Source organism: Plectropomus leopardus, chromosome 22 (genome assembly GCF_026936395.1).
Source record: "Plectropomus leopardus strain MGB_pleo_1.0 chromosome 22, ASM2693639v1, whole genome shotgun sequence".
Classification (NCBI taxonomy): Eukaryota; Metazoa; Chordata; class Actinopteri; order Perciformes; family Serranidae; genus Plectropomus; species Plectropomus leopardus.
The window spans coordinates 23809047-23822373 of NC_142197.1; positions in this window are offsets into that span (position 1 = coordinate 23809047).

Below are 13327 nucleotides of genomic sequence, written 5' to 3' on the forward strand. Positions count from 1 at the left end.
CAATGGAAGTGTGCTTTCAAAAGACACAATGCATTTAACACACAGCAATTGACAGGGTGCCCCAGAATGTCAACAACAGATGCAGGAAACAGACTTGAAAGTCCACAGACCAAGTGGTGGTTTTTGACAGTTGTAGTTTGGTAGAAAGAAAATAGTTCCTACATGAAACTGCTCTTTTTCATTTTCTTCCATTTATTTCAGATTTTTTCCCCCCTAAAATTCTGATTTTTTCCTTCAATTTCTTTCAATTTTTCTTTTTTTTTTGTGCTCTGAGCACCACAAGCCAAGTGACGTGTAGTTCCATTACATTGGAGAAAAGGTACACATCTCTATGGCCGATATCTCCAACATTACAACAAAACAATCTATTCTGATAAATAGCACTTACAGGTGCTTACAAGACAAAATCTGTGTATTTTTGATTTTGGGGTGAACTGTCCCTTTAAATGTTGAATTGTCACACATAAGAGGCTATTTATTGCACATTTATTCCACTTTGCAGTGTGAATGCATTGCACTTTGCTCCAACAGTAGCAATGGAATCCAGTAGTGGCCTATATATTATCCATGTGAACATGCTGTTCCCTGCATCCCCCCGCTGATGCTGCACATGTCACACATGATGATGATGGTGGTGGTGATACAGGCTGGCAACCAATAGGAGGCTGCGGCTGTGCATCTCTTGTCCTCTGATGGGTCGAGGATGCCGATCCCTTAAAGGCACCCACTCAGCTGCGTTGGGGGCTATTGTGTGTGTGCATGTGTGAGGGGCTGGTAAGGCCGTTGCGTGTGAATAGTGAGGAGAGAGATGGGGGGATTAGATTGGCCAGTGGAGGAAGGCGGGGCTAACAGGCTGTTACATAACACAAAGCTGCCTCACTCTCTCTGTCTTTATCACTGCGCCTCATGCTCTCCTAATCTCTGACATGCAAACACACTCAACGGTTTCACATATTTCTCACAATATTCTGGATAAACACGCCTCGTGTTGTTTGTCTCAGTGATGAGCAAACAGGATGGAGGCTGCTTCATCAGAGTGAGGAGAGACACCGAGGCAGACAGCTAGGCTGCAACCAAAGTGGATGCTCTTATCTTCAAGTTCAAGTTCACACTATTTAAGCCCAAATTCATTTCCTGTGACTTTTTCTGACATTTATCTGCAAGGTCGTTTCAACAAAGAAAATAAATATTATCATGAAGAAGAAGCACAGAGGACATTGAGGTTAACACACTAAAGAAGAACTAAAACTAAACAAATTAAAAGATAAAAATACAAAAGTACAGCCTATTTCATGTGAGTAATGATTTGGTCAGTCAAAGAACTCGTTTTAACTAAATGTTAAAATGCCAATATCATATCTTTAAATGTCTTTACAGACACACTGTTTAATACATGTTGTAACAGAAATGTTTTGACACAGTAAAAGCATGAAATCATCACACTTCTGATGCTTAAAGATTAATTTGATCCTTTGCTCCTATGTGATCTCAAATTCTCATTGTTTTTAGTTTTCATGATGATTTTGTTCATTGCCTCATGCCTTCTTTCATACACAGCCCAGTTCAGCCTGTTGTATATGATAACTGTTATATAAATAGAGCTTGCTCCTGTGCAGCACAGCTGCTCATCATGGCCTTGCAGCTGTACTGAAGGCTGTGTCTGTTATGGTGCCTCTGTGATCACACACTGCAGATTAAGAAAACACATGCATAAGACAAAACACAAGAATTTTTACCAGTTGTGCAAAAATGCACAGCAAACAATGAAAACAAAAAAAAATGTTACACATAGAGAAAACACAACCAAATATAGAAATGCACTGCAAATGCAGAAAACGCATCTTAATATAGAAATGTGCTTGAAATACAGAACACAACCAAATATAGAAGCATGCTGCAAATGCAGAAAACAGAACCCAAAACTGAAGCGTGCTGCAAATACAAAAAACAGAACCAAAAATAGAAATGCATTGCAGATACAGAAAAACCCAACTTAATATAAAAAAATGCTGCAAATACAGAAAACACAACGTAATATAGAAACGCACTGCAAATTAAAAAAACACAACCAAATATAGAAGAATGCTGCAAATACAGAAAACACAATAAAATATAGAAGTCTGCTGCAAATACAGAAAACCAAATAAAGAAACAACTATGTAGCTCACATGACAAAGTTTATTGAACACTAAAAGTTAAGCATTTGATTATTATTTGCCTGCCAATTCAAATAACCTGAAGAGTACACGATTAATTTTGAAACTGGCTAACATTATGTTGTCCGGCTACTCCAATGTTAATAGTTACTTTAAGAACCCAAAATAGGGAAAAATATGTTAAACTATGATAGCTTTTGCTGCCATGATCACTTTAGTAAATGTGTTAATCAGTTAAAACTAAATTAACTGCTGCCTTTTTCTGTCATTACACAAAGGTTTGGAAGAAATATTATGTTTTTCATTAAACTGCAAGTTATTTTGACCTTTTTAAATTATTAATTTACCAGCACTTTACCAGCAAGGTCAGTGTTAATGGACACTGTGTGACTGCTGGGTATCAAAAACAAAATCACTTCCAGGTCAGGGTTACATGGAGAGCTGAGCTGATGTGTGTATGTGTCCATGTTTGTGTGTGTGTGTGTGTGTGTGTGTGTGTGTGTGTGTGTGTGTGTGTGTGTGTGCGTGTGTGTGTGTGCTTAGTTGTTGATTACAACAAGCTGAAGTCGGTGCAGTTATGACTGTAAATATGGAAGTGAAATGGACTGTGTGTGCCAATGTTTACATTTTACTGACACTGTGCAAGGTCAGGTCGCTGACCTGGAGGGGCAATGTTAAAGCCGCTGGCCAATCAGGACGCACGCAGCTCCCAGTCAGCAGCAGCAGCAACCAGTCATATAGCAGGGTGCACACAAAACACAAATATTCTGTTTTTGACAGTCGGGGATAAAGTTTTGCAGGTTGAGGGGTCATTGGGGTCACAGTGAACAATTCCATCTGTACTTAAACAAAGTCAACTTCCATAACTAGAGCTTAGGGCGTGAAGTGAGGCCATATCTGTGACTTGAGCCCAGCACAAAATGTCATTGTGCGTCCATTAATAGGTTGAAAGAATCCACTTGTGTTAAATTCTGTCTTTTGGTTTCCACTACAAGCTGTAAAGAAACCTGGACGAAGCATCTGTCACATCAGCCGAAAATGACAAAGACTGATGTGCATTGCTGGATTAACCTGGGAGGGGGCCGTGGGGCATAACTGCTGGGCACCGATTAACCCCTTGTTCTTTCCACTTTCTGTGCAGTGTTAATAGTATTTCATGTCCACCACATGGCCTCAGCTTTTGAGTTGTTTCATTTAATACATTAACTTTGAGTATCACACATATGAGAACAATGTTGATATAATTAAGGTTTTCAAAACTAGATTTTGAAATAAGGGCACCCCTCAAGACAAGACGACAATATTGTATCTGCTCAACCACTGTATTTGTTAAACAAGCTTCTCATATAGTAATTTGGGGTGATGATAAGAAGCAGCTGAGATGGATAAATTGAGTGGTACAATATTATAAGTGTTATAGTTTGATCATTTAAGAAACGTCAGAGTCCTTCACACTTTGTATGTTTAGTGTTTGGAGCCTCCTGGTGTCTGGAGGTACGTGATAAGACAATGACCTTGTGGATGTTCCTGACTCCCATGATAAACGGTTTTGGTTACAAATATTGTTTTGTCAAGTCCCTTTCTGTCTCTGTCTGAGTTGGAGTTTGAATTTGCTTCCGATGACATTTGCTAGGAAGCTGAAGGCTGAATACCATGACTGATTGTAAGAATATTTACTGTTTGCAGCTTTTACACAGTTTTACACGTAAAGTTTTTTGGCAGCATAGGGCTCAGTATAGTAACACCATCACAAGTGAATACAATACATTTTCAAACTGCCAATGCACTGACTAAAAGTAATGTTATCCTATGTTTTTGGTATGATTGTGTCCATGCATAAATACTTCACCAAGGTCTTTTTTGGAATCAGATCTATGTAGTAATAAACATATAGTTAGGTATGAATAACTTAGGCTTGTTAAGTCAGTTAACATCTAGATTGCTGGTATTATTTTCACCATGGTAAGTTTATGTGTGCAGGATTTCCCTCACATTGAGAATGCAGAATGTCAGATGCATTGAAAGTGAAACCTAAACATTCATTCTGCTATGTCTAAAAGTTTGCTTTCACTCATACCACTTCACCACCAAAATTAACACGTTTTCAAACATGGGTAAACTTTCTAAATACTGCATTCCCACTGTTAGGGGACACACCGCCAAGTCTGCCTTTCTATCAGCTTGTGTGCGTATGGGTGGTTTGTTTTGTTGGTGTGTCCGTGCAATGTGACAGACAGACCAGAGAACAGGTAAACAAGTAGACAGCAGAAACAGAGGTCTGTGAAAACTTTTCAGTGGTTTCTTCTTTTTATATATCTCTTACTTATTCAGCCTTTCTTTCAAACTGGAAGCAAAATGTATTTGGATCAGTGTTAAAGTGCTGCCTAGGAGGAGATGGAGGGTAATTATTGACGGTGCGTCTCGCCAGTTAATTGTTGTGTTTCTATCAATGCCGATTGGAGCCAGAGGCAATAAATACCTGTGATATCTGCAGAGTCATGTGGCCAACAGTCATGCATTCTCATTGCATTAAAAAGCCAGATGTTAGTGGGGTTTTTGTGCAGTGGGAATGAGGCATTACAAACATCTGCCTCTGTCATTCATCAGTGTGATATGAATGGATCAACAGATCAATTATAAATCCTAAGAATGAAAAACTGCAGCTGAGGAAAAAATGAACTCATGGAGATCTCCACCTGTTGCACTACGTTCATGTACCCACAAAAACCTCAGATTTTAGAGCGAGGATGCAGAAGGGACACGCAGGCATTTAAAAGATGCAGTAAGAAAGGATAGTCCAGAAGAGGCCATTGCAATTACCCACACTTATAAAATTGTATTTATTGTTTAACACCCATTTCTAATAGGCATCACAACATCTGCAATCCTGACTGTGTCAGCACAGCTTAGAGCTGTCCCCTGGCCCTCTGGCTGCTTACTTTAAATGTTATGCAACTAATTCTAATCATGTCACAGATGGTATCAGGTTACGTGACCTCCACACAGCACCTGACTACTGCTTCTGTTTAATATATTTACCCAGGACTCACTGAAAAGCCCTATTAGTGCTAAAACAGTCAGCTTGGGGAAATCAGTTAACCCCGAGTGACTGTTTGGTGCATTCTTTATTTTTTGCTAAGTCTGGCTGATGCATTTGGCATACATTTTAGCAAGATTGTGTATATTTGTTTAATCTTTGAAATTTCCAGCTCAGCTCCTACAATAAGAGCATAACATTGTTACATTCATACTGTTAAGTGCAAAGAAATGCATCACTGAAACGCATTTAAAGTGCAATTTTTAATCCCGCAGCCATCAAAGCATAAAAACATGCATTTTATTATTTCTGGGTGTCATTCTGGGCTTTTGCCTTGGAATTTGAATTTTTATATTATTTTCCGCCTGATGACATAATTTTTTACCATATTTGGCATATGGAGAAAATACATGTTATTTCCATGAGGTGCACTGTCACAATCAGTGTTGCTGCTTATCATGGACATATCCCAGGTTGTAATAATAATAATAATAATGATAATAATAATTCGACTTTGCATGTAGTATATTGAAAATAATTCTTTTTTTTTTTTTTTTCATCCAAAACCATAGTCACATCATGACAAAAATCTCACATTTAAAGGGTAAATTAATGTATACCTCATATTTATGATTAGGACTGATGTTGGTTAACTCAATGAGATTAAAAAAAATAATTTTAATGTTTTTCTTTTTAACAGATTGATTTTGAAAAGCCCATGTGTGCAGAGTTAAGTCCTAAGGGTTAAGCCAAAATCAGCTGACAGCATAAGCAAAAACAAGGGTTGAAGGCTTGTAGCTGTTGCTCCTACAGCTTTTGCAACAGTACAGTTGAGTGACCCTCACACAATGAACTAACTCAGTAATGTAGTTGTGTAACAGAAGCTTTACATTTCATCCATTTTCACTGATGATGTTTTTTGAGTGTCGCTTTCGCCGAGGGTCAAGGGTCAGTGAGGTCAGGTCGTTATTAGCTATTGTTACATAATGAGGCCACACTAAAGTCTTGTAACTGTGATTCAGAGCTTTGCTGATGGAAGTGCTGGTTACAGAGCTCCACGGATCCTTGGCTGTGAGTCAGCAGAAGCACAGCTGTATTCAGTGACAGGACATTGTAACATGGATGTACAAATTTGTCCGTATCATGACCTTGCTTGGTCTTTAGTCCAGCCGAGTTTTCCACTGAGCTTTCTCCCCGCTTGGAGAGACTTCCCAGGCCGGCTGTAGAGTGGATTCCTCCCACTACAAATTCCTCACAGCGAGCCAAGCCAGCCCCCCGTGTTCATGTGACCAGGAACACTGGCTGCTATTTCAGAGTGACCTCCAAATCTCAGCACAGGGCTGGAAGGACAATAGCTGGATGCATGAATGAGCGGATAAATGCGTTTGCACATGCGCCGGAACGTCCTGCTCTGCCCCCGGTCCTTTTCTCTGCTGTGGAGCCATGCAGTGTTGACTCTTCCCCTTCTTCTCTGTAAGAGCCAACAGCAACAGGCTGAGCTCCCTCTCTCTGAGGCATAAAGGACTGTACAAACACTTCCAAGGAATGAAAATGGAAAAAAAGGTTTTGCAATTCCAAGAAGACACTCCTCTTGTAAAGATGGTTAACTCATTAAAAAAGTAACCTGCAGTCCAAGTATCCTGTAAACATATAAACTTCTATCCTTCTTCAGTAAAGCTGGATTACTGGCTTACTGCTTGCCTCTTTTGCTTGGAAATTTGATGAATTTATACCGCTAAAGTATGGCCTGTGACTCAAGTCAGTCCACTGACTTAAAATACAGAAATGCTGCGACTGGTAGCTTAAATTAAACAGCCAGATTTAGCAGCATAAAAGACAGTGGAAGAGCTGCAAGGAGTCGCTAAAAAACTACTTTTTCATCAGTACAGAAGCTGCTAGGCAAGGAAGCAAGGAGTCACTATAATGCAGCGACAGGTCGCTAAAAAATGACTTTGTTTTAACAGCACAGAAGCTGCTGGAAAAACAGCAAGGAGTCACTATAATGCAGTGACAGGTCACTATAAAACACTCTCGTTCTGTGACACAAAAGCCGCTGGAAATGCAATGATGGGCTACTAAAAATCACCCACATTTGGCGACACAAAAGCTACGGGAAAAGCAGCAAGAAGTTGGTTAAACTCCAGCGATGTTTGGCAGCACAGAAGATGCTGGGGAAAGAAACAGTCACTTTTTAGGATACAAAAGCTGCTGGAAAAGTAGGGAAGAGTCACTAAAAATCAAGCAGCAGTGTTGCAGTGGTCTGCTAAGGTCCGCAGCTTGGCATCCCTAGTCGCTTCACTGACCCCTCCCTCCACCTCCACATGACAAGGTCAGCTCATATAGATCAGTCTAGCAGCACTGATATGATATGATATGATATATGATATGCATGAAACACACAAATGTAACTCATCTGTGGTTTGAAGAAATGTACAATGCCAACATTTTCTTCTGGGAAGTGGGAAATCAAGGAACACACTTCTTCTAAATGATATATACAGACTGAATGTTTACTCAAAAGAATAAAATAAAATAAAATAAAATAAAATAAAATAAAATAAAATAAAATAAAATAAAATAAAATAAAATAAAATAAAATAAAAATCAACAACAATAAAATAAGACTCACTAGTTGCCTATCATTTGCTCCATTCTTTTGGCTTTTGAATTGTACAAAGATTTCAGGATTACATTACTCAGACTACTTGTTTTTGCTACTTGGCCATTATGAGCCTTTTTTGAGATATATTTTTTCTCACTCTTCCACCTCCCTCTTTCTCTCTGCTACTCTCGAGGACGGCTGGTTCCACTGACCATCTGACAACACCCACATCACACATCCAGTGCACCGAACACACAGAAGTAGTAGTTGAAGCAGACGTAACAGCTCACATCCTGTAGAAAATGCGAAACTGTGACGCACAGCATTTACTGGGTCACCTCTGTCACTGAACCAAAGTTTTTTTTAAAAATTGTATTTACACAAATTACGTCACATCTTTTCTTCTTAAAAAAAATAGGGTACAATAATAACATGAAATTTACCAAAAAGGCCATTGACGCCTGTTTTGGTATTCAGCACTCTGCTTTTTGGAGCAGCTGTCGTCTCCCACAGACCCGGCTCTGCGTCACCGTGTAAATGCTTTGATGATGATGGAAGTCCGACATCATATCTAACAGACTGCAAAATCATCTGATATAAGTCATCTTTTTTTATTATTATTATTTTGAATCCAGTGATGGAGTCAAAATATTATGATGCAAATGACTCGGCAGTTCTTTAAAGAGGCTGATTGACACTATATGTTTATTTGTTTGTTTTTTATTTAAAGCTGTCCATAAACAATACTGATAATGCTTGGGGAGGGGCTTTTTATTGTTAATAAAATGCAAAATAAGATTCCCATAATGACCCACAAAAAATAAGCATAATCCAAACACTGGGAGGAAAGTTTGTTATAGCTAAAGAAAATCTAAGCGCAGTAAAAGTTTCCCTTTCCTCAAAACTAAGAATCGTGACCATAATCCTTTGAAAAACATAGGCTGTTGTTTTGAAATTAAATTATTGTGCCTTTCCAAGTGAGCAGAAATCCTTTTAAAAAAGCATTAACCTTTTAGACCCTGACTCGGCATCAGTTTTGATGTGCTTCATTTAGATGCTTTTTACAAACACTCTTTTAAAAATTTGGGGAAAAGGCAATAAGCTGCTTTGCAAGAAACACCCCGCAAATTGAAAAAAAAAAAAAAGGTGACATAAAATGACTCAAAAATTTGCTGTGGTGAGATTGTTCTTTTTTTTAAATAGGGATAATGTCTAGAAAACTATACTTTTATTTTGCATGATTATACATTTTAAATTGTCCTATAGAAAAAATGTTTTAAGCACTTTCTTTGGATCATTGTTTTGTTTCCTTTTGTTTTGTACCCTTCTTCTGTACTTTTTTTGTTTTCCTTATTTTCAGGTCATTATCTTGTAACTTTTTACTGTTTTCTTGCTAATTTTCAGGCCATTCCTTGTTAAGTTGCTCATTACAACAGAGGATTGCGACCATGTTAAAAAAAGTTAGTTTTAGAGGAGACTACCTTTGTTCTTGCCTGTTTTAGTTTTTACTAGTAATATGTTTATATCCGTAATATAATATCCCCTTTCTGGTAAAATTACAACTTTATTCTCATAAAATTATTACTTTTTTTCTCATAAAACGACAACTTTATTCTTGTAATATTGTGACTTTTTTCTCATAATGCTACGACTTTATTCTCAAAGTCTCAACCAAAAAAAATATAATGTGGCCCTAAAATTATGCTGTAGCTCATTGCCGTCATGTTTTTGCAAGAAATAAAAACTAAAAATGTAAAAAATCAAGCTATTTTGCTTGGGTTTTGAAGGGTTAACGCTAGAGGTTCACGGGGGTCGTTGGTATGTAATACCTCCCTCTGGCTTGGCACAGTGTGGTGGAAACAATGTTTGTTTTGGACCTGATAATAAAGACTGAAGCCTGACTGTCCCTGATGGAGCCCACAGCTGTTTCCATCAGCACTCAGTCAGACATGGAGCCCCAAAATAGAGCGCAGATAGTGTGGGAGCTGTGTGGAAGTCAGCAGCAAGAGCAATACTAACAGGGGAACAGATACATAACAGAAATCCGGAACAAATCACTGGAGCAAACATATTTACAGGTTATCACTAAATGTGGAAATTGCTGCTGTGATGGGACCCAAAAAGAGGAGCAGCTCTGGGAAACCTTTTTATCCCTCGTGGTGTTGATGTTTTATTCAACGAGACTGAAACGACATTATGATCTCACAAACAGGCAACACATAAATGGAATCCATTTCCCATAACCCCTTGCAACCTTGACCTGCCAGCAGGCCCTGTTAGGCGCAAACATGCACTATTGTTGCGGGTGTGCAAACTGCTCATTTTATAAGCAAACAAATGGATTCTAATGACGGCAGCGGTACCTGTGTGTGTGTGTGTGTGTGTGTGTGTGCGTGTGCGTGTGGTGTGTGTGTGTGTGTGTGGTGTGTGTGTGTGTGTGTGTGTGTGTGTGTGTGTGTGTGTGTGTGTGTGGTGTGTGTGTCTGTGTGTGTGTGTGTGTGTGTGTGTGTAGGTGTGTGTATTGCGACCCAGGCCAGGCTACAGGGCACATTAGCTGATGCATATCTCAGTGTGCAGCACCAGGTAAAGCTGCTCTCTTTCAACATGTGACATTCACACGCACATTAGCTGCTTCTAACGCACTTTAAAATGTGCAGTGCGATCTTCATCAAGCCCCCCCTTCCTCCCCCACATTTTACAGAGAGCTCTGTTACCACCAGCATCCTGGCCATGGGGACATGTGGAATACAACACAAACTGGCAGGTACAGTGGATGCATGCAAATCCAAAATACTGACTGGGAATCAGCCAAAACTACAGAAACTTTTTCTCTTATATTGACCCTCCCGGTAAATATTTTTCCTTGTGCCTCCGCCCCTACCTGTTCAGCCTGGAGGACACAATGTCCCTGATTTCCAAAATCAATTTATAATATGGACTAGCACACACAGCACACTTGGTGCTATCTAGTGAACCCAGAGGACATGATATCCATGACGTCCAAAAACAGAAAAAAAAAGAAAAAGATTAGTCATATCACAGCACAGCACATTTTTTCAACTTTATCCCAACTTTTTAGGTTTTTAACCAATTTATTTTTTATCTAAATGCTCTGAACAGTTATTTTTCGAGGGGGAGGGGCATTCAACTATATTAATAATTAGTATGATTATATTATATAAGCTATTTTTAGAAAAATATGATTACTTTTAAGCAATTTTAAAAATAATTTCCTCGTGTGTTTTTGTTTTTTTACTTCCTTTTTTTCTAATTTTCTGGTAATTTCATGTAGTTTTTACTTATTTCTTGCTAATTCTTGGATTGTTTTTTCTTAAGTTTCCCATTGCCTTCTTCTCATTTTTTTTTTTGTTTTGTTTTTTTAAATTTGCTCAGGCTGCAAAGGGTTAACAATGTATGTGGCTGAATAGATTATTTAAAGTGCCTCCCCTGTTTTGCATCATTCCCCCATTCTAATAAATAACTAACAGTCCCTAAATAAGGGGTTGTTTTTTTGTTTCGTGTTTGTAATTATTTAGCCTTATTTTCTCTCCTTTCAACATACAGATTTCTTTTCTTTCTTTTTTCTTTTTTTTAGAACATTGTAAAACATGTTAAATATTTTAACTCATCTGAAGGATTTTTATTTTGCTAAACTACTGAATTAAGGATTTTTACTTGTAAGAGAGTAGTTTTACATGATTGCCTCTAGAGAAAGGATCTGAATACTTGCTGCTCATCTGCTCAACATAACTGAATAGTGAAATTACTGATCCACCAAACAGTAAAGAGTGGAACGAGGGCACACACTAGTGGTGGAAAACAGGAACAACATGTAAAGACAGGAGCCACATTCAGATGCAAACCAGTTCAGCCCAGTTGTGTATGCAATCACAATTCTGAGGCAACGGGTTATTTACCTGAGAAATTCTATTTGGAGAGGGCATCGAACAAGACGTGGCCCAAAAAGAAAGAAAATCACCTGAAAGCATTTAAATAGTAAAAAAAACAGAACAAATAATCAACAAACAAACAAGAAAGGTAATTTTTTGTCACCTTTGAGTAATTTCTTGCAATTTCTGGGACGTTTCTTGACAAGTTCATCATTGGTTTCAAAGGGTTAAATACAAAATGTGTGTAAATATGTGCAAAAACAACAAGGAGGGGGAGGTTAAACTTGTAGTTTGCTTTGTCAAATAAGTAAAAAAAAAGAAGGCATACTGTTCTTCAAAAGGTAGGAAGCTTTCAGTGGCTCAGCATGTTTCAGCTACTCGTTTTCACTGGGGCATGATAAACAGGTCAATAATGTACCATAGCAAATATTTAAATTCTATTAAATTAAACAAATTTCTGTTTAATTGAAAAAAAAACTGTTACACAAATTTCAAGGAATATTAGTTTTGGAAAATTATTTTTTTAAAAGAAAAACAACCTTTATGATAATAATTCTATATTTAAAATTATTTTTTACATAATTCAAAGTGTTTCTTCTCCCAAGTAATTAACCTTTTTTTGTTTTTTACTTTTTTCTTCAAATTTTTTGTTTTTTACTTCTTAGTAATTCCATATTAAAAATTCTTTTTTTACATAAAAATATTTTACTTTTTTTAAGCTAATGTTTGGGTCATTTCTTCTTAAATTGGTCATTACCCTTTCCCCATGTTCTTGAAAGAAATCAAGCCAATTTGCTCAAGGTTCAAAAGGTTAAAGGCTGTTTAATTTTTGTAAAACTGAGTGCCTTATTCATTTTTTTAGGACTTACTTACAAAGCAAAGTACATTTCTAAACTCCTCAGCAAAACTGTTTTTCAAAATATGTGTATTCATCTTTTTTGTCAACCGTTTCAAAATCATTTTATACAGATGTATTTTGACATCCTGCCCTGATCATTCCTGCCTGGTATGAAAATCAGTCTCGTCTTGAAGCTTGAATCAGATCACAGACCTCTGTCTGCCATCAGCTACAACATTACGACATCTGCATACATATGCAGGTATTTGTTAAGAGATTAGGTTGACCTAAACAGCAAGGTTATTACAATTAGCCAAAACTCAATTAAAAACAAAGAATATTTAAATGAAAAAATACATAGACTTTGTAAAGAAATGCTAATTGAAACCATATGGTGTTCTTAGACAGAACAGAAATAAAAATATGCAGGAAATGTCTTTAGCTTCAGTCGTTTTGAATTAGGTTGTAAGTCTGGAAACTTTATTGCTTAACTAGACTAATGGAAAACGTAAAGAAATTAACTAAAAACAGCAGCATGATCTTCCTGTCAACTGATCCATATCTCAATATATGAAAACGTTCACCTTTAACTAATGAGGTCTATGCTGTATTACAAAGTTCAGTGGTGATATGTTAAACATGTTATCATCTAATGACTTATATTGCAAAATGCAGGAAGGGAACATGCAATACTACAGAACAAAGCTGCATTATAATAACTCAGAGGCTTGTGAGATATTAAAGTGATGAAATGTTCACTGAAGTAAAAAGCAGAGACGTTCAGAGAAAATCAGACAGCTGCTG